Raw genomic sequence first — 25,136 nt, 5'->3', positions numbered from 1 at the left:
GCGTCGCCTGTCGAGACGTGACATTCTAACCGATTTTTATCTTTTTTTTTCTTTCGCAACAGGAAATGCCGGAAAAATCTCGCGCGTTTGCGCGACAACGCATCGACGATAATTGCGGATTTATTAAGCGACGCCGCGTCGATTTCTAAATAAATCTGCGAGCTATATTCTTCGATATCGACCGTGATACTGTAATTTCTCGCTTTGCTATTTGATCGTTATTCCGGAGCTCGGATTCGTGCACAACATTACGATGACGTATTATATATTATTTGTAATAATGATTTTCAGAATTACATAATGATGCTTAATCATTTACATGCATATTTATTATTTTTTTAATTCGATGTCTACATGTGCAAAATATATTAAGCGAAAAATATTCAACGAAATTGTCGAATATATTATAATTAAAATCCACATATTATTGATAATAATTATATATATTGATAAAATTACTCATTAATAAAACATTTTCTTATAGTCTCCACGCACAATTATTTTTTTTTTTTTTTTTTTTTACCGAATGCTAACTTCCGAATTCTGACATTTCTGACGTAAGACGTGTATGTTCTAATCAGGGCGAGATAAATCTCTTGAAAGATCTCGATAACGCTTATGGAAGCATCTGGGAAAACCGGCAATTGTGCAATATCATGCGGCGATCCGCATTCCTCGGCGAGAACTCGACGAGAACTCGGCGAGAACTCGACGTGTAACGAGGCGAACGTTAAAGCGCATACGTCAAAAGGAGGCAGACAAGTTACCGCGATCGGAGTGATCCGTTATTACTTATTACCTATCACTATGGTGGCAGCTACTGTCTGGCGGCTACGACTAATTGTTGCCGTCTAATTGACAAAGTTCTCAGGCTCCGCAATCCTGCGCAATCGAGTCGTTCATTCTCACTCTTTTTATTTCGCCGGCGAGGAGAAAAAAACGCACGAGTTCCCGCTTCGTTATCGGGATTTTGCTCTGGGGGTTGTATCCAGAAACGGCGGATCGACGAGCGAAACGAACGAGACCTCGTTAGATTTATCGAGGTTCCTTACGATTATCTGCCGTTAAACGTTTTATCATTCTCCCGGACATGCTCGATAGGGAAAGGAAGGTTTCTTGGCGCGCGGCAACGAATATCGATTTAAGAAGCCCTAACGACAAGGGGCTGCGATTTGTCTTCGGCGTAAACTAATCTGGCGTTTGTAACCGGAATAATGTCGTTGTAATTCGGTGAAAACTAAGGTTACACCGCGATATTTAAAATAAAATAGTGACTTATATATATATATATATATTCCTGTCACCTTCATGTAAATAGTCTTCATTGATACGATACTCCTCTGTCAGGAATAAAAAAAACTGTGTTAATTGTAATCGAAGTTGATGCGACGAATATGACTATATTAAAGTGTTGTGTCGCGCATGGCATTCAATTTTCGCGTGTACCAACACTTTCGAAAGTCCATGCACGAATACAACCATAGAGAAAGTGGGGTGTCGCATTCTGGCGCGCGGGTCACGGGGTAATTAACCTAGCTCAACGATATCGTTGATTCGTTTGCATCGCGTGACAGACTCTCGCGGCGACTCATTACGTGATTATTAGTTATTTCCTCGCCGATTTTTTACAAAACGCGGTTCCGCAATTAGCGATCGTGCGCCTGCGGGGGTGTAAGTAATTGGTGCATAACAAATGTAAACCCCTATTAAAGAAGAATGCGAAAATTATTCATTGATATTTCGAGAATTCCTTCTGAAATCGTCTGTTTCTCTTCAGTCTCGAAAAGTGTGATTCATATTCGAGAACATAATCAATTTATTGATAAAAAATTAATTACATCATAATCGTTGCGAACGATTCCTTAGCGTATGTTTTTATTCAATCATAAAGTGATTCATGCTGAAAATGTAATTAACATATTATAAATATACAATTGATATTTCAATTAGAGAATAATTGAATTTCATAAGATGATAATAGGATAATTGTAGCTTGCTTAAAGATGTCCATGAAAAACTTTACGGCCGTATCAATTGCAATTATATATATAATAGGTACTCTTTACTTTTATACTTTAAATGAACCTCTAAACGCATTATAAACACACCGGAAAAAAAACTGATTAATATTCTTCGATATAATTCATGAATTTGAAATATGTATAAGATACGAAGGTTAATTTTTTGAGACACTTATGTAATTATGTTGAAATATTGATAAATCGTGCTATGTAAATATCGGTCAAACGTGTCGGCGTCTCTTAAGAGTTTATACTACCCCTATCTCTTCCAAGGGTACTGTTCAAGACTCGTCGTTCTGCCCTCGAACAATTTCGACACGACGACAAGACCTTGTAGGTAAACGCGCACGCATTGCGGACGACAGCTGTCAAATAAATGTTAAAAAAAGCGCTAGCCGAGCGAAATTTCGAGTGGGACGTGAGCGAAGAAGGGTGCGTGCCCACCCCTAGTGAAATACCCTTAGCCCGCGGGGCAAAAGGCTCTGCACAATTTTTCCAGAGTTCGCTCTCCCTGCAACCGAGCGGTCGATAAGTCACCGCTACGCTAACTCCATGATCTTCGGCCTTGTCTCGAAAACCATTTGACGAATTTTCTCTGTGTTATTGCAAAAAATTAAATTACTTAATATTTCATGCTAGTCGACATATAACTCGTTATTCTCTTCAATAATTTTTATTTTGTAACTTATACATTTTAATATATTTAGTTGTACATTTTTTATATAATATTTTTCATTCTATTTGTTGTATATATATTTATATAAAACGTTAACAGAGCTCCTTCCGAGGTACAACAGTTAATTGATTTTTAATCGGATTGTGCTTGCAAACTTGACGCGTGCCGAAAAATTGTCGAAAATAAAAATATCAGGACGCCTCGTTACTTCGAGGCGCTTTGCCTTTCTGAACTTAACGAAGTAACGAAAGCTTAAAGTCCCTCGACGGTCTCGTGGCGTTAGACGTTGAGGAAGGGTGACGACGCGGCGCTGAGGGGCAAATTTTCGAGGGTGGTTTCGCGCGTCAATGGTTTATTAAGAAGCACTTGTTTAAAGGCAGCCCCTTTCAGATCCGACAGCCAATTCGACCACGACGTTTGTGTCACTCGGATATATAAATGGATGGAACAGGCGGGGGTGGGGAAACGCGCGCGGTCGAATTTACCCCACGGCAATCCGTCGTGTCGCCGTAATTGAAGTTATTGCAATATTGTGTCCTGTCAGGCCCGCCGTTCTCGCTGTCGTTCTATTTCTCTCCGTCTCTCGCGCGCCTGTTTTTTCCACCTTCATCACTTTGTCTTGGACGCGACGTGTCAAGTTTGCGGAATCGCGTAACGCGTCGCAAATAAGTCGGCGGATAATTTTTCCGTCGTTTTTTATACATGCAGCCGCAAACGTAAGCTGTAATAACTCGCTTTATTGGAATACTTTCGAAACTTGGACGGCATGTTTCAAAGAACTGAATATAACTTCTCCCGATAAATGTCTTTCGCGTTGTCATAGAATCTTCCGGCAGCTACCGATTTATCCACCATCCTCGATTTTCAAAGCATTATAATTTTCTTAGAATTCTTTTTCCATCGACTCTATTTTGTCAAAAGCAACATGAAAATATGATATATCGCGAAGTCTTTTCCGAGAGTGTTTTCAATAGGAAGTAGCCCAAGGCGAAGTTAACTTTATCCTCGCTTAATCGCCTTTTCGATAGGTACGAGTCGATCCCTTTGTTCAGACAATATCTCCGTACGTTGCCCCCGCTAATGTATGCACCGTGCCTTCATCTCTCCCTCCAAGTTCTCGCGATGACTCCAGTACTGCTAACCCCATAGCCGTACCACCACCCCATACGGAAAGCTGCGAGGGGGGTCAAAAGGGGGAGACCTCGTACTCGTTCGCCTTTATTGAATTTTGGGTTTCAAGTTGGAGGAGAGAAGTACCGCGATAGAGGAAACGAGAGATGCCGCGTGAGGAGAGACGGAAAGAGAGAGAGAGAGAGAGCGGCAAAACGGGGATAGCCTGTGGGGTGCGGAGCCAGAATTAATTCACATCCCGCTGCATTGCTTTTTACGATATAACTGCGGTTTGTTAGTCGTTATTCACGGTACGAATTCAATTTCATGTCCAGCTCGTAGAACAGAAATAGAAGCGGCAGGCAGGCTTACGAGATTCTGTTCGTTCCGCGAGATACTTTCGCGCACTCGACACATCTGACAATAAGCGAACGAAGAGAGTCGAAATGAGAGAAAAATAATCAGGAAAATTATATTGCAGAATTGTACAATTTTTAGATTAATTGTAATACAAAAATTCATTTTGCGCGATATACTTCTATCGAAATATTTCAATGTCAAGTTTTACATTTTTACTCCTTCTTACTCGAATTTTATTTTCTAAGTTGTATATTTTTTTCTGGCATGTATCTTTTTGACGGATCGTCTAGGAAAAGACGAAGCGAGGATTCTCGTAATCGCGTAAGACGCGCGCTAAGTCAACACGTGGTCGCCTGTCATCGAAATATTTAATTGTCAAGTTTTACACTTTTACAGAGCTCCTTCTTACTCGAATTTTATTTTCCAAGTTGTATATTTTTTTCTGGCATGTATCTTTTTGACGGATCGTCTAGGAAAAGACGAGCGAGGATTCTCGTAATCGCGTAAGACGCGCGCTAAGTCAACACGTGGTCGCCTGTCATCGAAATATTTAAATGTCAAGTTTTACATTTTGACAGAGCTCCTTCTTACTCGAATTTTATTTTCCAAGTTGTATATTTTTTTCTAGCATGTATCTTTTTGACGGATCGTCTAGGAAAAGACGAGCGAGGATTCTCGTAATCGCGTAAGACGCGCGCTAAGTCAACACGTGGTCGCCTGCCACGTGGGAACCGCGAGTGAAAAATCGAGCGTCGGCGAGGGTGTTACACATTTCGCGTTTCGTTAAATTGCTCGTTGGAACGTCGGCGAATGCTTTTCGACCGGTTACGAATGGCGCGATAAAACACGCCGACTAACGCGAGATACCAATTAGCTCGTGTGCCAAGTATACGATTTAAAGTGAGTCGGTGGCAAAGCCTCGAAGGCATCGCCAAACGACGATTTAAGTCGACATCTTGCGGCAAAGAAGAAGGAGCGAGCCGCGTATATTGTCTCTGTCGTGGAATATGATTTACAGTATCATCAATCTATTCCGTGTCTTAAAGAATTGTCTCTTAATTCTATTTCTTATTTTTCCGCCGTAAGATTATTACTTGTGGATCTGCAAAATGGATTAATTCAACATTCCCCTCGATAAATAATAACGATATATAATATGGAGCAACAATATATAATCATCGAGCAATATTTCATAATTTTTTGCGATAGTTTTATCTTATAAAAATTATTACACGAAGATTATTGACGTAAAATATCACGTATACACTCACCTAACGTTATCATCATCAGGGTTGAAACGATATTCTCTTCACCCTCACTGTCCTCTTTCATCTCCTAGAAGCCGTCCACTCTTCCTCCTTCTTTTTACATCTCTCCCAATCATGGTTGACATCCCCACTGCCTGTCGGAGGAACCCTTGTGGTCAGGAGAGGAAGGGGCAGCGATCACCACGTGATCGGAACCCGCACGAAACACGCAACGATATGCTATCACACGCGATGCGTCCACTTGCTCTCGTTGCGGTCGACCATTTTCGCGACGTCCTCTTCGCCATATCTCTGCCTTTTTTTTTTTGTCTCCTTCGAAGAAAAGCGAATGACTAACACGCGTAGCAGATTTTCTTCGCGACTTCCTCTCTCTCTCTCTCTCTTTGCGTCTATCTCTTCTCTATGTATGTACACCTCGTCTCTACTTCTCTATCTCGTCTCCCTCTCTCTTCTCGCTTCTTTTTCTATTTTTCACCCTCCCCCCTCCCTCTCCCGCTGCTCTCGCGGCTGCTGTCGAGATGCCTGCTTTGCCAGCGACTACTATCTGCCGCGTCGACCGCGGGACTTTGGTATACTGGGAGTATGGTAAGTAGATACACCCCTGCCACCGCCACCCCCTCCCCCCGTTCCCTCGGGGAACCCATGCGTTTCCCCCGCTCGTCCGCCGCCGCAGTCGCTACCGCGTTGTCCTCTCACCACTCCCCTTATCCGACGAACCGTGCTTTGCCGCCCCTCTCGTGCCGCCTCTACGCTTTTGCTCGCGAGGCACCAGGGATGTATCAACTTTCGGTTTATTGGACTGCCGCTCTTTTTTGGTTTTTTTTTTTTTTTTTATGGGCCTACTAGGCAAATCCTCGAAACGACGTTGCATCTTCAACGACTGACCTTCGAAGGTGGTGTCAGTGATACCGAGAGAGCTTCGAATCTGACACTAGTTCGGTGTTTTGACAAATGTCAAATTATATCTCAATTCTGTAACGACTTTACGATCCATAGATATCTGTGCACGACCTTCGCGCGGTAGTTGCAGCGTGCATTCTTCTCGTTTCTATAGTTCGATACAATATTTGGAAGGATCAGAAGTGAGTGGACGAGACCACCGCGTGTTTCTGTCAAAGTTCGTATAAGTAGAGACATTCGTGTTGGGTATGGCAAGAGAAGGTGCACGGCCCTGGAAGATCGCCACCACTACCGCAGACTGGCAAACGTATAAAAGACAGCGTTTGCATGCTAACATATCTATTATAATGGCGACGTTCGTGCCTCTCTCTCTCGCGCACGTTGGATACTCAGTCGCGCTCTCTCTCTCTTTCTCGCTGTCCTCCCTCGTCTGCATCGCCGCGGTGCATTCCGTCTCACTTCGCCGCGCGCATAAATTACCGCTTTCAAATGCAAAAGTATGAATGAGATAAAGTTTCCCCGACGATCGTCTTTCCTCCCACCAGCGCGGTTTCGTGCTCCTTGCTCTCTCCCTTACATCTCTATTCCGTATTATCTATCTCGGAAAGCTGATTATATACGACTAGATAGGCGATCGATTCTGTAACAAAAACTTTATTTTATCTCCTCTGCCTCTCGTATCTTTCCAGCTTTTAAAATATTTTTTCTTCTTCAGATGAGATTTTTTTCAAACGAGATACATTTTTCGTGGTCTTGAACTATAAAGAGATTGAGAGGTCTCGCTAGATGCGAGATAATAAAACGCAGTTGTAAAGTTCGATTGTTATTTTCGAGTGTCGTTAAAGATCCATAAGGAAGTAGTAAAGGCGACGAAAGGTATATATAATGTGTTCGTTAAAATCTTTTAATGCTAAGTATTTTTATGAAAAATTGAGAGAGTACATAAATCTATAAAGTGCTCGAAATCAAAATGTCGTATAAGTTTGAAAGACAATAACAAGTACCTAAGATCTCTCTATATGCGAGTGAATAAAATCAGACGTACATTGTCCTAATAGATATGCGGGCAGCGTTCCATAATCTAAGTCTCCCTCTCCCGATATCCATTTATGGAATAATAACAATAATTTCGGAGGCAAGCGAGGTTCCGCTAATGTCACGTTAGATAGTTACAGTCATCCGGTCCCGGTAATAAAAGGGTTGTCGTGCGTCATCCCTCGTGCGCTAATCCCTCGGACGAAAATTCCTCATAAGCTTAACGCAGATCGATGACACGCGCGCGGTTCCACGCCAAAATCCATCGCCGTTTATTCCGAACGATCGAATCGAGTAAAAAAAAAAAAAAACGAAACGAAATGAATTTTCGAGCCTCGCCAGCTGATATATTATATCATCGGCTTAATTGATGTCCGTTTATGCGGGAGAGCAGTTACGGGCAGTAAAAGATAACGCTTCTGTCAACGAACGCCGGTCCGTTTATGTTAATCAGCCGCGTGACGTCACACTAGCAACCCCAACGACGCGCAATATCAACCCCTAACTTCGTCGCAAGCAACAAAACGCGGAGCGTATCACGGTAACGCAATCCCCTCCTTCTCCCCCCTCCTCCCCCCGTTTTCCTGCACTCTCTCTTCCTATCCTCCTGCGCGTACACCCTTTGTCGACGTTAACCCAAAGTGAATGGTCCTACACACCGCCCGTTGCAACGATGGGTTTTAACTTCGGGGTGACTTACTCCGAACGTTATCTATTTTGACAGCGCGGTACGCCCGCGGTCTGTCATAGGATCGAAGTGGAGGGGCGACGCGGTAATTGTGTTTTAACTACGCTCCATATCGTCGCGATAGCTGTCGTCCATTCGTTCCAAAGCGTCGCAAAATATTCTTTGATGCGGGGTTGGTTGTACCGACCCCGGTATAAATAAACGAGCGCGCGCAAAAAAAAAAATGTGTGTCCTCCCTCTGTCCGAAACTACATTTTTATACACTATGATTGATTAATTCAGTATGTGAAAAAAAAAAAAAAAATAATAATAAAGAGAACGATAGATTATCAATTTTATTTCATTACCGACACGCCGCGTGTCGTTTTTGCGCCAGGATGCTCTTAATTTGTAAATTAACGATAAACAACAATGTAAACATTAGCCGCCATTCGCCAGCCGATTTCGTAAAACTCTACGCCGCGTACGTTCTATATAGAAAAACGCATGGGCGGACCCAATACAATATGGCATTCAATTTCCAGACGGATTCGCTGTCTGGCAACGCAAACAACCGCTATTGGGTTTCATTTAATGAACCAAGCCGGAGCCTTCGGAAGCATTTTTGCGCTGTGGGCTCGGCTTAAATTGGATACCCACCCCCTCTCCTTTTCTCTTTCATCCGCTGTCTATCTTTGCTTATTTTATATCTGCTTCCTGCGATTTACGCCTCGATGATTCGACTTGATACAGGAAACTGCAATGTTTCCTCGACGATCGGAACATGTTTGCGGAATTCAATTATGAATTAAAAAATTAGTAGACACAATAGGTAAACTTAATATACGAGGTTTGTTCTTTAAAAAGAAAAAACCCTTCTGTGTTCTTGTCGAATAATGTCAATCAACTTTCGACAGATTGCGTTTTTGTCACGAACACGTCGAGGAAACTCGGGGCCTCGTTAAAAATATATTACGGCTTACAGGTCAATCCTCTTAAAAGTGCTGCGCGACGTAGAAGTGTGGTCAGAGAATGAAGGGGGAGGGAGGACGGTGAAGAGTCGGCACCGGTATCGGCGCCGTATCGTTCCACCGCGCAAGTGTCCGGTAAGGTAAGCGGATCCCACGATAATCCGGATTACGTATTTGCCCGGTTCTCTGCCATCTCGATCTCACGCCAGTCGGAGAGCCAAAGACGTATTTGCCTCGTGGCAACGCACCGTCCGCTGTCCGTAATCTGTTTAACGCTTTACGAATGGCAGCCGGTTGTTTTGCGAAGCCACGAAAACACGGGTAGCGAGAAACCCATATATCATTATCGATGTGTAACCGCGCCGCGGCTAAGAAACGTTCTCGGGGAAAACGCGATTCCTCCTTCGTCAATTACGAGATTCCCTCGCGCACGATTTACGGTTACGCGAAAGAGTGTATCTTCGAGTCGATGAGCGATTTATTTCCAGACACTTACTCGCTGGAATCGTCATACTTTCAGAAAAATGGCATTTCAAAGAAATTGACTCGATAGTTGCATTTGCGCTATTTTACAATTGTCAACATTGTATCGTTGCATAGAGAGATCATATATGAGGAAAGAATAATAATTTATTTAAAAATGTGAAAATTTAATTAATTGAGAACGTAACATATTTCGGTGCTTATGGATTGATAAATATTCCAGCACGAGTCTATTCGAGCCCTAATGGCGCAATGGCACATATTTACGGTTACGCGAAAGAGTGTATCTTCGAGTCGATGAGCGATTTATTTGCAGACACTTATTCGCTGGAATCGTCATACTTTTAAAGAAATGGCATTTCAAAGAAATTAACTCGATAGTTGCATTTAATAATTTATTTAAAAGTGTGCAAATTCAATTAATTGAGAACGTAACATATTTCGGTGCTTATGGATTGATAAATATTCCAGCACGAGTCTATTCGAGCCCTAATGGCGCAATGACGCATATTTACGCAAGATTATTACATAAAGAGAAAATCGTATAATTTTTATTAAAATCTATACTTACACATATCTCTTTTTTCACGGACGCGCGCGAGGTCTCGGCATCGATCGGTTGCGATCTTTAAACAGCGCCATTAACGATTGCGTGCACAGGCTGAGGGGGTCGCGATCAAATGAATATGATGAAAGAGTGGCGGCATTAGGCGAACGTGCCGTGCATACTGATTTGCGGCTGATTGATTGGACCCCTTTCCACTCGACAATGCCGCGCCGCGGCTCGACCCCCGCCCCCTCGATTCCACCCCATGAGTTGAGCCGACATCGTTGATAATATCAAGCGCTCGGCTGGTGTTCGCGAACATCGATGACGAATAGAAATTAATAATTTCTGCAACAGCTTGACGAGAGACTTTGAAAGAAATTTGCCATAAAAATCCTTTCATGCTCGATCATTTAATATTCATGCACTAACGTTTCCCAGATGTGCTTGCATAAATATATACCTACCGGTAAAGCAAAGCGAGATTACATTAATATAGAGATACGTCTTCGTCAAAGTAAAACCAAGATCTCAGAACGCTAATGTCTAAGGAAGTAATCAACAAGCGACGACCATCTCGCGGTAACGCTTCATTATGAATCGTTCGCGGTGGTTAAAATCGGAATCGTCCCGAGGCTGATTCGGATCCTCTTGATACGTATATGCGCGCGGGCTAGTAATTTTCAAAGTTAGAACGAAACTTGAAAAGAGAAAAGTCGCGCGGAATATTATGAAAAGAAAGAGATCGGAAAGCGCGATTATACACAAGCTAATTTCTCGACCTCGACCTGTCACGCGGAAGTCGGATCTGATGAAGAAACGCGCGCGAAGCGCATTTCGCCAGTGACGACGACGACGACGATGGCTGGCTGGCTGGTTGGCTCGGTGATGGTTTGTGGTTATCTTCATTGTCCCGTGGTCGGGTTACGCGAACTGTTGGGCTGTAACGTAATTGTTTTTGACGCGGTAATTTTACAGTGTCGTGCGTACACACACGCGTCGGCCGCATCCGCGGCGCGAAGTGTCGTGATAACTGCCCGTGCTCTTTTCCGACCTCTCTTCCCACTCGCCCTCGCTCGAGTAGCGCGAGTTCTTTTGCTTTTCGGACGTCATGCCGCGGTGCACGACAGCAGCCCCCCTTTTCGCTCGGGAGCCATCTGCCAAGTCGCGCGTTCTTTCCATCACGTCGACCAGGAACACCTCGAGGTGTTCCAGCCAACGTCTTGTCTTGACGTTTTCTCTCGGCGATCATCCTTCGAGAGTCATCTCTCCGCGGCTCGATGGGAGAGTCACCGGGACTTTCGAGATTGCCAAACGCGAAATTTGCCGGGTTTAATCGTTCCTGGAAAATCGCCACGTTCTTCCTAAATCCAATCACGAGAGCCGTATATGTATATTAGAAGTATGGCGAAACTTGTTTTATCGTTGTTTCACGTTGCAAGGAATTTTTTAATTTATGGATCGAAAGAGCGATATTTCTATCTAAATGAAATAAAAATACAGAAAAATATTTTTATATTCAATTTTGTTACACAACATATTTTTCGCTCTGCTCATGTAAGCTATAGATATTCTATATGAATTGTAAAATATCCACAGTTGCGCGATGTAGCTCAATCACGCGACAATTTTAATCGCTCACACGTCCGCTTATCATGAGTTTTGCCGTTTACTCCGGAAAAAGATTTATTTAGCCCGATAATCGATACGTGTCGCGTTGACAACGTCGTGGTCGCCAAGTATGCGCGATCTCTTCGAAAACACGTTACTTCTCGCACGAGAAGAGGCAGAAGCAGCATCGGCTCGCAGTGGAAGAAGAGGAACGAAGAGAAGAAGATAAGAACATTGCAGTGAGGGATACAGTGAGGGAGAGGACGAGATGAGAGAGGCGTAGTAGTACGCGTTGCGGGAGAAGCTGCACCGCCCGAAGGAAAGAAAGCGGTTCGAGTACTCTCCGTCTCCGTTCATCCTAAACTCTCCGCGTCATTTTCCCTCTCTCGTGCCTATATCACACACACACATGCGCGCGCGCGCGTATAGTACGACGTGGTCATCATCCTCGCGATTCGGTACGTAGCGATTCGCGCGGACGACGAAGAGCGCGAGAAGAACGAAGGCAGCTCGGGCCTTTAAGAGCCCCTTCGAACGTGGGACGGGGCCCTCCCGGCTCCATCCCCGGCTTCGAAAGACCCGGGGAGAATCGCGCGGCCCGTCGTAGTAGCCGGGAGCTACCAGCGGAGAGCCCGAGAAACCGAGCGGAGAGAAGAGCCTTCCTTCGAATCGGAGGTGGTTTCAGGACCGGCCGCATACCAAGGAGAATCTCTCGCGTGGCTGCGGGGCACGTTCCCTCTGAACGAACGAATCAACCGGGCGTCATCCGTGATTACTACTTTTATCGAAGCGCTACCTCTCGCGTCCCCGCGCTTTTTTCGTTATTAACTATCGGGAGAGAGCGGCGATTCCGCTTACATTCATTAGCCGTGTCCAGCTGTCGCGTTCTTCTATTTGCATCGTTTGAATATGGACACCTGGAAGAAGTAGGATGATCGATAAACGATGTTCTCGATTATGTCATTGGATATAATCATCCGACTCCGTGACAGATTCTCTGGAATTTGAAGGTAATCTGCTGGCTGTTTTATCCATCGAAACAAGATCTATATCGAGCAACGGCTTCAAGTTTGGCCATGCACGCACGTGCGTGTACTCTCGATAGAGGCGGCGAACGGCAGCGGTGGCAGCATCAGCGGACCCGCGGGCAACGTAAGATGGAGCAGGACGAAGCAGGCGTGCCGCGTACACGCTGTTCGTGTTCCGCGACCATCTCGCGCGTATGCGTTCTCGTATACGTATCGACGTGTGTAGTATACCCCGTCGCGGTAGCCGCCTCGGAGAGATGGGATTGCGCGATAGACCGCGTGTCGAAAATAGAAATATAATCTGATAGGCTCATTGTGCCCCGAGCTATACTCGCTACACCACTATCTGCCACTACCGACATCAGCTATCTCCACACGCCAGTTCGTTGTCTCTAGCCGCGTTTCTCTCTTTCTTTTCACCTTTCCCTCTTTGCCTTCGATCTTTTCTTTCATTGACAGGCTCTTCCCTTTCGTTCAACGTCGCGTTATCTTGCGTTACGCTCTTATTATCCATCTAAATGTTTTTTTTTTTTTTTTTTTTTCGTAACTTACAATGCAACTTGTAGACTACCGTTACAACCGATGGTATCTGTCGTAAAAAAAAATGATGCCATTGGACGACCAGCAATTTTTTCGAGAGAAAGTGAAAAATGATCGGGGTGATTTTACGAGGACTGAAATATTCGGGGGAAAGTCTCAATTTGCTGGCGATGGAGGGAGGAAGAAAAAAATCGCTACGCTAGACCTTTCCTGCGCGGTTTGGCCGTAAACCACGGCGTAGTGGGAGCGTGACCAATGGCATCGTGATCGTAAAGAAATTAGAGGGGTAGTAATGGTTTCCGGGTACGGTGCCTTCCGGTCCGCATACATCTTCTATGCGGCCGGTCCGCGGATACGCGCTCGCTTATATCGGGTTAGCTCGCTGACCCTTCGCGGTAACGACGGCGGAAGAGCAGCATTTGTCTACGTCCCGTTTTCTTTCGACCGATCGATCGTGACGTATCGCGAGAGGAATCGCCGACGCCGAAGGTTGACGTCGATCAGCTGATTCGGTCAGCGGAGCGAGCGAGTCGATCGACAGGTCTCTTTACTCGAAACGCTAATTAATTAAAGTTGGAAATTAATTAATCGAGCTCTCCTCTTCTCTCGGCAACACCGAGTTTCATATCTCGACGGAAGTCGATTTTATCGCGATTTCTTATATAAAGCCCACGTCGCAGGGCTGCGTGTCGTGTCGCAATTAAAGTGTCACATCGGATAAAGAGATGTAAGTATACCGGCTAATTACCTGCGTTTTCTTCTGGTAATTGACAGTCGGATAATAACGAATATTAAGGAGCGCGTGTGTTTCGACATGCGTGCGAACAGATATATATACATATATATATACACACACATATATAGTATTTAACCCCTTCGTTTCGATTCGCGTGGAGAGATCGGCCGACACTTTATTCGCGCTGTACGTTTATTCTCGGTAGCTTAATCGACTCGGCAGCGATGTGACAAGTGTGATCGTTGGAATTTTCGTTTTCATATCCCGCGGAGTAGCGAGCGCTGTTCGCCACTCGCCCGGAAACGCACGTGTGAAACGCACAAACAGAAATGCAATCAACGGCTCGACTGCATCAAGTGCGCGCGAACGCGGCCCCATGCGTATCAATATGTTTTGTTGCGTGTCGCCGACATGTGCATTGTCGAGGGAACAACCTCGTGCATCAACATACTCCGCCATTCGTTGTAACGATTGCCTTTCAATCGGCTCTTGATTCCTTATCCTGCATCGTCGCGCACCGCGGGAATAATGAATTAACTACGTAACGGGCTTATTTATACGTTCGTTAAAAATGCACGAAACAAACAACTTACTTTCGTTTACTATATCGTTTTGCCAAATGAAATGAATATTAATTTAATCTTGAGATTTTTATTAATGTAATATATTCAAGAGAGTAGGATTCCATTTTTTTTATACAATTATATAATTTTTTTATACTTTTTTGCACAATGTCAAGTAATACTTCTAATGGTGCTCGAGCACTTATCTCTGAAAAATTCTGACATTTCACTTTTTAATAATCGCGTAATTTTTCTTTAAACGACGCTAAAGAAATACGTGTTTGGACGCTTATATATAGTGTACGACCGGAAACGGAAATGATCAGAGCGAAAAAGAGAAAGAGAGAGAGAGAGAGAAGGTAGCGCGTTTCCTCCCTCTCCCCACGGCCCGTTGCCGCAGAACGGTTCGTTGTTCGTTCGTTCGTTGTTGTGGATGCGCGATTGCGAGCGGAACGCGAGCGAAATGGAACGGGAGCTTCCCGGCCGGCCGACCAACCGACCGGCCAGCCCGTGTGCGCACTGATTGATCAACATTGTTGCCGAATTAGACTCCAGCGAGATGGGCATATTGATTGGCAATCAGTGTCGCCCGGCCACAACGAAGCCTGTCCGTCCGTCCGGGAAACGGTTTGCTAACGCAAACACCGTCGCACCTGGATCACCACACTGACGTTTTTTTTTTTTTTTTCGCAAAAATACTGTCGCCGGCGTTCCGCCAACATGTTTGACGTCGACATCCACCACTTTTGCCGTGTCGCGCTCTTCGCGGGATTGATTCTGCGCAGACGTATATATGTCGCTAAAAATTGCGCGATATTAAACGATCGAAATCAACTCATTTAGCCGTTCGTCAATTCACATTAACGATGATAATACGGCGTCAATTGTTGATTAATTAACTCGTCGAAGCATTTTATTTTAAAAATCTGGATATTTATATGCGAAACGAGAATAAAGATTATTCAAGTGTTAGATGCAGTTTTAATATTTTTTAATGATGATAATTAGTCTTTAATAAATTCCAAATTATTTTTCGCATTTAGAATCGCATAAGATCCGTCAATGCTTTCGAGATCATGTATGCATTTTGCTGCAAAATACATTTCACGCGGGGAACGTCATCGCCAACGAAGGGTGGCGAAAAAAAGAGTCGGGCGAAGCGAAATGACGGTAGCGCAGCAGATCGATCGATGATGACGATCCCCGCGACTGGCAGGCCGGAAAAGCAGCGTCGGGGCGTCGGACAATCAGCGCGTGTACGTACCAGAAAATGATCGGAGCCGCGAGTCAAACGCGGGTGTTCACCATATCCATTTTGTCGATCGTCGATGCACCTGGGCGAGAAACAACGTGCGAATGCCTCGTGACCTACGAGCGTAACGCGGAATGCCACTTTCGAAGGCTGCTTTCGCGCGCGCTGCTTTTTACGATCTCTCCGGAGCACAAAAGCCGCGAAGTAGCCCGGAAGACGTACTACTAACTATTTTAGAAACATATTCAAAAATGTTATATCTAATATTTAACCACGTGTCTACGTAAAAGTTGACAATTCTTATGCCACGATGTTTTTATCTTCTACATTCATTATAATGTATAAAGATGATTTTTCTTTTAATTAAGAATTAAATTATGTGATGCATCTAAAAACATAAATATTCATAAATGTCTAGAAATAATTGAGATTCTGCAATATTCTTTATAATTATTATAGAATGATAGTCGAATTGAAGAGTAAACAATATCCATGGCAACACAATGGTGATATTTTTGATATTTGCCTATTGTGACTAGAGAGATAGCTACTAGCGATCGCTGCTACTAGTGGTTCGTGATATTAGAAACCTCGGCGGTGGCGCGTTTATGAGTCGCGCATGACCACCGACAATGCCTAGCGGAAAGTCATTTGGCGTGCAACGCGCGTATCTTTTCTTGTGCGTGGAGGAAAGCGTTAGCCGCGAGTCTCCGAGTATGTACTACAACTGTATAGATCACGCACGCCGCAAAAATCGTCACACGGTTTCCGAACACTCGTCTAACGAACGCCGGGGCTCGACAATAACTTCTGTGAGAGAAACTTCTCTTTCGCGACCGCATCGCTTCGCAATCTCTGTGCCACAAAAAAATAAATATATCGCAAAGTGCAATTCGGATTATATCACATATACGCATCGTAAAGTGCATGCATATGCATTTTATTTGCATTTTATATTTTTTTTTATAAATGTAATAAAAAAGAAAATGCAATTATGCGTTTTTAACTGTATCCTTCATTGCGCAACAAAAAATATATATATATATATATATATATATATATATATACACCTATATTTCTTCGTAAAGTATTACGGGTAGTAGATAACTATTAGATTTGCCCTCCGTATCAACCCTCGCTTTATTTCTTAAGAACTCAATCGGCGGCCCATCTTTGCCAGCTCACCACGTGAATTGTATTCCACACTCGGAAACGCTTAATACCAGTCAACCTTCACCTTTCAGAGGACATCTCGGAGATGGGCGTAGGTCCGGGTAGATTAAGATCGAACGATCCTGCGGTCGATCCCGCGAAAAGACCTACGCACGGGCGACTCTCGCGGCTCGCCCTACCTTTCGATAAGCCTTCCTCTCGGCTAGATAAGCCTTTGGATCCGACCCCTGAGCTTGATCACCGATAGCCTGCGGCCCTAACATACTCCGGGACAACTAGCTAGCACCCAATTCCAAATCCTCTGGCACCCTCTCTGGGCGAAACTGTCCGCTGCCGACGGCGAAAGGGCCGATTTGGAGAGAATGCGTCTTTATGCTCTTTTCCTCACTCCTTTTTATGGCCTGTTAAATGAACTTCCCGTACTCTTTTATATCGGCCAGGTTGACTTGTCGACTCGCACTCTTTTTTTCTTTCCTTTTGCCGAAACCGATTTACGAGCGGCTCGTGGATTTTTGTTACGATCGCGTTAAGCAATCTTACTCGTGATTCTAATTACAAGATAATCCACAAAAGTGGATATTTCGGGAAAAAATTTTTGAGACGTTTAAATGCCAGATTTTTTCCGCGTATGAAAATATATAATATATAATATGCGTAATTTTGTACTTATATCAGTTGAATGCAAACAAAATTCAAAACATAAATAAAATTAAACTTGAGTGTCAAAATTTTTCTTCGCGAGAACCAGAAATGTACGGAGAAAAAAATCCATTCTTTCTGGGAGCAATTAACGTTCGTTGTAATTGTAAAGTATTATGTAAACGAATCCACTTAGAGAAACATCGCGCAGTATCTTATGTCTGTGCGAGTTTTATAAAAATATGGAAATACGAGACACCACTTATATAATACCACGTATTATATTTTGTAGCATGAATATCTTCAGGGGAGAAAGAGATGCCCCTCTTACTCGTCTTTTCCCTATCGTTAATTAATTCGCTTTTTATTGTACACGAGTTGCATGACAAATATCCCGCTAATAAGTTACAAAGCGAGCGCACGCGAGAACGTAATCCCGTCTATAAAGGGTGTTTTCGCGACGAAACGAGCTTTTCCCAGGGCAGTCTCTCGAACGAGCGAATGAGAGTCGGTAATTAGTCGAGGTCGAAACCACTTCCTAAAGAAGCGATACTTCTTCTCGAGAACGTTCGGTGGAGAGACCGCGCGTCGAGGAGGCACCGTCCGACATAGACAGGCAATTAAAGCGACTCACGCTTAGACTCGCGTCTCGCGAACTTTCGGTAGGTGCGGGGCGAGGTCTAACGACGCTCGGAATGCAGTTTCGTAGCAGGAGCAAGGTGGTGGTAGGGGAGAGGAGCGAAATGGACGATAGCGAGACAGAGAAGAAGAGAAAGAAGAAGAAGAAGAAGAAGAGATAGCGCGCGGTTAAAAGGGGGAAGCGAGCGAGCTGCACGGTAGCAGTTTCCCAAAGCATCGCCATTAATAACCACCGAGATTATACGCTGTTGAAGCTGATGCCGAGGCCCGACGTCGGTCGCTGCTGACCGCAACGTCGCTGCGAGAGACGTTGAAAACGAAGGTAGCGGAGGAAGAAAAAGGCAGAGACGTGCGCGGATGCAACAGAGTCTCTTCCATTTAATATCGCTTACTCGTTCGAGCTAAACGGCCGACCGACCATTCGCTAATTTCTTCGGAATGCCATTTACTAAGTCGCGAAGATGAGATACGCGGCGAAACTTGACATCTTCTCCATCTTCGTCGTCGTGCTTTTATTTTTATTGCCGCGCCGCGCGAGGAATTATCGAGAAATATTGGAGATACAATTTTTGAGAAAGTACGCAGAGTTTGTTTCATCGACGAGGCAACGAAAGCGAAAGTGTTTCGTCTCGGCGACACGAGAACGTTGTCGAGAAACACATCGCTGCTCTCCGCTGAAACGTAACATACGCAGCATGTAAGTGGAGAGCGATCCCCCGCAGCGGGTGTAACACCGGGTGAACGTAGAACTCGGTCGGATTGCATACCGCGGCAGTCCATCCCGTCTGTCCGACGTTTCTACGTTCGAAGCCGGTGGCGGCTGTTTGGACAGCCTGTCGACCGCGCAGACGGTCGCTGAAACACATCGGGGCAACAAACAGTACAATACAATATTACAATCCGGGCAACAGCAACATCCCACCGGCGCAGGTAGAGCGCAGTGACAGCGCAACATATCAACCGCGGTATGTTGCGCTCTCTTTCTCTCTCGGTTGTGGCCTCCGGTATGTGTATCCGCGTCTCCTCTTTTCCTCCGCTCTATCTCGTTCCTACTTTTATATATATACCAGGCATCTCTCTTTCCACAGGACGCAACCTCCCTCTCTCACCCCTCTCGCACATGTTCCTCCTCGCCGCCCCCTCGTCGTTCCCCATCTCTCGCCGCCGTTCGCTCTCGTCGTCCCGTCTCCGTTCGATCGCGTTCCGTCTCGGTTCCACCTCGCCGAGCGACTATATCTGATTGGCTGGATCATTAATCACCGGTGACCGCGCGGCAGCCCTGTCCCGTCCTGCAACTAAACTCGTGGAATCGAACTCACCGGGGTGTACGTGCTGCCGTTTTTCTCTTTGCGATACCTTTTTTCCCTTTCTCCCTTCATCCCCCGCGTTCCCCAACCCCTCCTCCCTGTTATTCTCCCCTCGAAGTCTTGTCCGACTGCGAAAAATCCCGCAGTCACGACTTTGGAAAAGAAGAAAGTTCGATGCGCCTTATTGGATACATCGTGATTGAAATCGGACCCGAAATTCTCGATTTCCATCGCGTTTTTCCTCTAGAATCTAGAAACACTTTGGTTAAAGAATCCAACAACTTTCGACGAGGAAGCCGTTTATTCGATTATCCAATTTTTCTTAATTCTAGCAGCATATTTAGTTTGAAAGATCCTTACGATAAAATGGAAATTTAATTCGATATGACGTACCTGTTTATAATGATTCAACAATCGCATGTCATATTGACGATCAATGAGATGTGGCAAAATTACTTTATTATTTGATTGGTTGGTTGCGAGCCGTGCGATACTTTGTGTATCGCTCTCTCTCTCTCTCTCTCTCTATACACACACACACACACACACATCTATCTTTTTCCATGGGTTAGCGTTGGCTTTAATCCAGGCAGACTGCGAGCGGGAAGCGCTTAATAAAGCATCGAGTTATGATTGGCCGATAACTAACTCGATTAATCTGTCGGATAATTAATTTATTCAAGATCCCGCGAATCGATAAGCGTTCGGAAGAGGGGCCGATGATCGACTTGCAAAACTTGGCCGCTATTCGCCCATCGCCACCCCCATCCGCCCGCTCTGTTACGAAACTTACGATGTCGTTACGGCATCCGCCTTTATCGGTTCGATTACGCTGCATACTTTGTATTACGAGCGTTTCTCACCTTCGCTCTTTAAATAACTCTCTTTCTCTCTCTCGTCATTGCGTTATTCCTCGGCTTCAATCGCGTCGCAAACACATTTCTAATATTATTTGTTTTATTCGATCTCTATATCTCTCAAACGATTACACAAATTTGCACGCTAAATGCATGAAACGCGTCCGCGAGAGATTGAAAAATATGTATATTGGAATATTTTTATTTGATATTGATTAGAACTTGTAACTGTTTAATATTATTACTTGATGTTTATTAAAATGTTTACTTTTATATTTGCGAGCGGGACAAAAAGGATGACAAAATTCCGACAGGATAAATAGATAAAGTGCACACAAGAGATTAAAGGCATTCGAGCATTTTAATTCAACATTTTTCCATCACAGAGTTTCCTCGTTTTCTGTTTGCGCGCGACAAAAAACGCATTCTCAAGAGAAATTCTCTTCGCGACAGTTTTTCGTCTAGCAGACGGTCAATCAATGTGATTCAGTTTGTCCAGTTAGGGAGACCGAACTGTACGACATTCGGAAGCGACGGTAGGTATAGGTAGGGTCTTAGGATAAGGAGCTCGAAAAAAACGTGTTGGTCGCCTGTTACGACAAATTGAGACCTGCCACCGTGACAAACCCAACGTATCCTCGAGTGACCTCGGTTCGCGGGTCCATCGGCGACCCCGACCCGATCTATCGATGACCCCCGGAATCTCCTGGGGACACCTCTAATAGCCGGATTATCTCTCCTCTTGTGTTTCTTCCGTTGTCCTTCTCTCCCGACTCCAATAAGGATAACGAGCTCCCGACGCTGCTCTTCCGGGGCTTCGTTTGCCCTCGCTCGCCTTCGAAGCAGGTGGACACGTTTCGAACGTGCTGGATTTTTTCTCTTTTTCGAAGAAGATATATATATATATAATTTGCTACGAGAGGGTTTACGTAAAAAATCGAAACGCGCGAGTCTTATATATATTACAGGTACAGAAACGAAAGAATAATTTTGACGTTAGCGCACGAAGTGGAGATTAGATCTCGTTTGAGATGCAACGTCGTCGGGGCAGCAAAATATCGACGGGGCAGCTTTTTAGCTCCTAGACACGCGGCGTTATAGCGTCGGGTTATTCAACGTCCGCGCGATGGATGAAAGTTATTGATTTATCGATTGGTTCGTCAAGCGATTAGGAGGGTCTGTTGATTAATAGTCGACGTATGCCACGAGATAAACTGACGTACTGGCGTTCGTCGACTTCTTGTTTTTCCTCTCCTTCTTCTCACTCGGCCGCCCCGCGACCGCCTATGTTCTCTCCCTTCCATCCTGCATTCGAATAACTCGCGTCATGTAAGTTATTTGTACGAGAGTCGAACCTTTAACGATCGTGTCTCGCGAGACGATCGATGTTTTTGCTATTCGCGCGCTCGTATAAAATCTCTCTCCGCGCGGAACGTATTACATTTGAAAATTATTTTCAAACGCAGACCTTCTTAGCTGTCGCTCGCGGTGATTGAAATAAAATCTATCATCCGAATAGAAAAAGATGTTTACTTTCTAATACGGTAAGAGAATTATTTCGAGGAATCTTCAAGATTTCGCTCTTCGAATTTAACTTGAAAAGGATAATAATTTGTGTGAAATAATGTAATTTTTTTGAGACATCGCAATCTGGCGAATTCAATCAAAAGTGCGATCGAAATTTCTCTATCCCGCGAACCGCTAAATCGCTCGTCGTGCATCACGATTGACTTCCCGAAGTCGTTTCTTTAAAGGAACGCGCACAAGGTGGTCGACGCTCGCCGCGCGCATCGTTCCGTACCGTAATATCATTCCCGTCAAGTTTTAACGCGTTAAAGCGTGGAAGGAGTTACCATCCGGAGCCATCTCGAGTGGCTCATTTGCTGTCGTTGCTGTCGTTTGCTGCCGACGGCGAGGCCACCGGTGGCTCGAAATCCATTAACGTTTGCTGCGGAGGCCGACCAATAAATTTTATTAATACATTCGTGGCAGGGCAATAACGACAGGCGGCATTGTGCGCGAACGGACTCGCCGAGAGCGAGAAGGAGAGAGAGAGAGCTCGACTGTAAAGTCCGCAAGTAGCGATAATGGTAGCGTTTTGCGGCGACCGGTAAACCGCTCCGCCTTCCGGGATCCTGGTGGCCAGCGGGTACACGACGCTCGAACACGACTAACGCATTTGCAGCACCGAAGTGACAGCAGCGGCAACTGCCACAGACACGCATATCGGTACTTTGTATCCTGCGAAGAAAGTCCCCTAAAACTATTTTTTTCGTATCTTTATGCGCGAGCGAAGTAGTAGAATCTAAAAAGAAACCAATCGCTGTCACTTGTAACTGTATAAGAAGGCGACGCGCGGCTTCTGCTAAATTGGACAAATCGCTACTGTTTAAAATCATCTATCGGATCAGTCCCGCGACGTGGAGCTTCCGGTGGAGCGTTAATTCGCGCTGTAATGCGAATGTTCCTAAAGTCCATTTGGAAAATATGCTATATTGGTTAAATCACAGGTCCGCGCGATATATAATCGCCGGCCATATATATTCTTCTAGAAATAACGAACAGAGCGCGCGGCCCCCGATAATCTCCGTATAACGAGATACCATTTAAATATCAAATTTGGGCCCGTCCACGTCTATACTGCGGCGGGATCCCTCGGGAACCATGATCGGTTTCCAATCTGGCGGACGCCTTATTACAGACTCGGCCGGTCAGGCTTGCGGACGCCATACGGCTGCACGTGTCTACGTTACGAGGAAAGAGAAGAAGAACCTTACCGGGTATACATCCACCGACCAACCAACGGCAGCCGGCGGGCTTCTGGTCGTCGTGTACCGCAAGAAGAGTAGTCTCGAGACGAGTTACGAAGGAGGGCCGCGGCGGGACGATGAGGGGGATACCGCGCGTATGATATTAAACACTATAATTATTATTTAAATTCCAGTAGGATGGCTCCCGGTGTTGCGGCTCCCTTCTCTTCGCGTCTTTCTCTCCCCCCGGTTGCTCCCCCTAAGTGCCCTCCTCTCTTTCCGTTTCTTTTCGTCGCGGCTCCCTCTCGCGCCTGCTGTCCCTCTTCCACCCCCACCCCGGTCCTCATCTCGTCGTATGGCCGCGCAGCCACGCGCTTTTTGCTCTCGTATACCGGTCGCTTCTCTCGTCGACCGATCGTTTTGCTCTTTCCAAGTCGCTTTGCTCCTGCTACGCCCGCGCGTAGGCGCGACTCGAGGATCGAGACCGAGACGAGAGAAAGAACGGTCGCAACCGTAGACCCGATCTTATAACCATTGCCACCATGAGATGGTTTATTGCCGGGACCTGACCCCATGTAATCACTATAAACTATATCTTCTTCTTCTCTCTCTCTCCTTCCATCACGGAAAGGGCCCTTTTTTCTTCGTACTACGTGATCGTATTAGATGCCATTGCGCGCAACGCCCGCCCTCTTCCTTTTCCTCCTCCCGTATACTATCAACCCCTATTTTTTTCATACCCATATCTTACGTCTCCTTGATTCGCCTTTCCTTTGTTGGTTTAATGGTAATTTTCGCGATCTTATCACGCTCGTGATTATTTTCACGAGTTGGAGTATAGGAAATATATAATTCTGTCCACTATATTCGAATATTCTGTCCACTATAAGGTCAAGTAATTTTCATCTCGGAAAATAGTCGAACGATTAATGGATATATATTCGAGAGCACGGGGAGCGCTCTTCTCTCAACTCGATGCAAATAATCTTTCTCCTCTTATGACCGAAGAAAAACAATGCACCGGATTCAATACCGGTAGCGAGTCTGGAGACTGAGATCGTGCGTTGTGGGTGGGCCTCTCTCAACCGAGAGAGGAACGATAGCGGTAACCGCGGCAACAGCATCGAGAAGTGCTGCAGGGGCAGTATCGCTCCTCGGTTTCACGGTCTCGTGGAGCTAGCGGCTCTTATGGGAACGCGATAGGCTCGATAAAGACGCACGCACACCAAAATCGCTCGGTTACGCTTTTTTTTTTTTTTTTTTTTTTTTTTTTTTTTCCAGACCCACGCCCGTCCGAACTCGTCTTCTCTCTCTCTCTCTGCATTTTCAGTGGGCGGACGTCGATTTATCTCGATACGTTTATCGCGGATTTTGGAATCTCTCGTAGCACGACGTGTGCTTCGATGTTTGACGCACCGACACGGTAGGAATCGCGTTTCGTACCGAGCATTACCGATGTGAGAGGAGCCTTACGGGGGTAGCGTAGTAGCTGAAACGATTTCACCGCGGTGGAGACCTCCGCGCAACGGGCTTGTTATTATTTGTACTATTGTTGGCTCGTGACTTGCAATCCGTGCCTTAACCCACGAGCCGGCCGTTCGACTCTCTTCGGGCCCGCCCACAAGAAAACAAACATCGATGTATCGCCGACCGTCACGCCGTTTCCTCCCTGACGTCGATGATGGTGGCGAGCCTTCGGGTTCCTACGCACGACTATACCGCGTTTTATCAAGTACACGTAGTTACACATGGAATAAATAACTATACTTATGTCGGTAGATTAAAATGTTCGATTCAACCATGTCGGTGGTGATTTACTATCACTTCTCGGCTGACACACATTTCCGGCGACGATCGTTACCAACTTTGTCGTTATCAATGGGTCATTCGCGATCACCCGATAATCGTTTTCGTCCGTTCGATCGAGAAAACGCGTTAGCCGAACTATGATGAGATACAAGAACGGAGGATGGATAAATCGAATGGGGAAAAGTCTCGCGCGC

At 45.2% G+C, this 25,136-nt stretch overlaps 1 protein-coding gene and 1 long non-coding RNA gene across 10 annotated transcripts in view; one reads left to right on the top strand and one right to left on the bottom strand.

Moving 5' to 3' along the window:
* Positions 1 to 25,136, bottom strand: part of LOC114931714 (uncharacterized) — a 112,293-nt gene that overhangs the window by 50,900 nt on the left and 36,257 nt on the right. The window contains exon 1 of one of the 9 annotated variants that reach the window (XR_014924735.1): positions 5,439 to 5,999. The exons of the other annotated variants lie outside the window; for them this stretch is intronic. The gene's annotated coding sequence lies outside the window, so the exon portion shown is untranslated. Of the gene's footprint in view, positions 1 to 5,438; positions 6,000 to 25,136 lie in introns of those variants that run through there. 9 annotated transcript variants of the gene reach the window in all.
* Positions 1 to 25,136, top strand: part of LOC114931747 (uncharacterized) — a 205,643-nt gene that overhangs the window by 149,943 nt on the left and 30,564 nt on the right. The gene's annotated exons all lie outside the window — the stretch shown is intronic.

This window comes from Nylanderia fulva, unplaced genomic scaffold (genome assembly GCF_048542155.1).
Source record: "Nylanderia fulva isolate GAGA-0341 unplaced genomic scaffold, ASM4854215v1 Scaffold23, whole genome shotgun sequence".
In the NCBI taxonomy this organism is placed as follows: Eukaryota; Metazoa; Arthropoda; class Insecta; order Hymenoptera; family Formicidae; genus Nylanderia; species Nylanderia fulva.
The sequence above is the reverse complement of the archived record's forward strand: the minus strand, read 5'-3'. Positions and strand labels throughout refer to the sequence as shown.